Below are 724 nucleotides of genomic sequence, written 5' to 3'. Positions count from 1 at the left end.
TAGCTAATATTGAAAGATTGATCGCGGGCCACATAAATCCATTAGACGGGCCACATCCGGCCCGTCTAATGGATTTATGTGGCCCGCGATCAATCTTTAATTATTAAATAAAATATTAATTTTAATTAATTCAAAGTAACTTAAAATATGGAAATAATCGCACAATATTTATTTTAAATTTTAGAAAATATTAGAGAACCTGAGCTTCCACAGCTTCCATGGACGGCACGTCACTGGATATAACCATAATGACTTTTAATAGTATCCACAGATTGAAATCATAAAAAAAGAAAATGAAAAAAGTATGATGAAGTTGAAAAATGACAATACTTATAAAAATTATACCTATTGAAATTGGATCTTTTAGGCTGCGTACACACTAGGCGTTTTTAAACGCGCGTTGACGAACCAAGAGTTCGGCATAGGCGTACACACTCAAACGCGCGCTTTTGGCCAAGCGCGCGTTTATAGATTTTTCTTAAAACGCGCGTTTTGCGGGCGTCAGCCGAGCGCTTTGAGATATATGTGTTTCCATGTTACTGTACATTCGATCGCGCGTTTTCGGGTAGAGTGGACGTACGTTGGCCGAAATGGAGAACGATCATTTCGATACTGATCTATTTATTGATGAAATCTAAAAGAGACCAACCATTGTCAAATAACTTTATAGATATTTTAAAAGAATTAAAAAACTTTGATTTATTTTGTCGTAGTTTTGGATACA

The sequence above is a fragment of the Centruroides sculpturatus genome, unplaced genomic scaffold (assembly GCF_000671375.1).
Source record: "Centruroides sculpturatus isolate CEXI.00-Female unplaced genomic scaffold, Cexi_2.0 scaffold2047, whole genome shotgun sequence".
Taxonomy (NCBI): Eukaryota; Metazoa; Arthropoda; class Arachnida; order Scorpiones; family Buthidae; genus Centruroides; species Centruroides sculpturatus.
The sequence above is the reverse complement of the archived record's forward strand: the minus strand, read 5'-3'. Positions refer to the sequence as shown.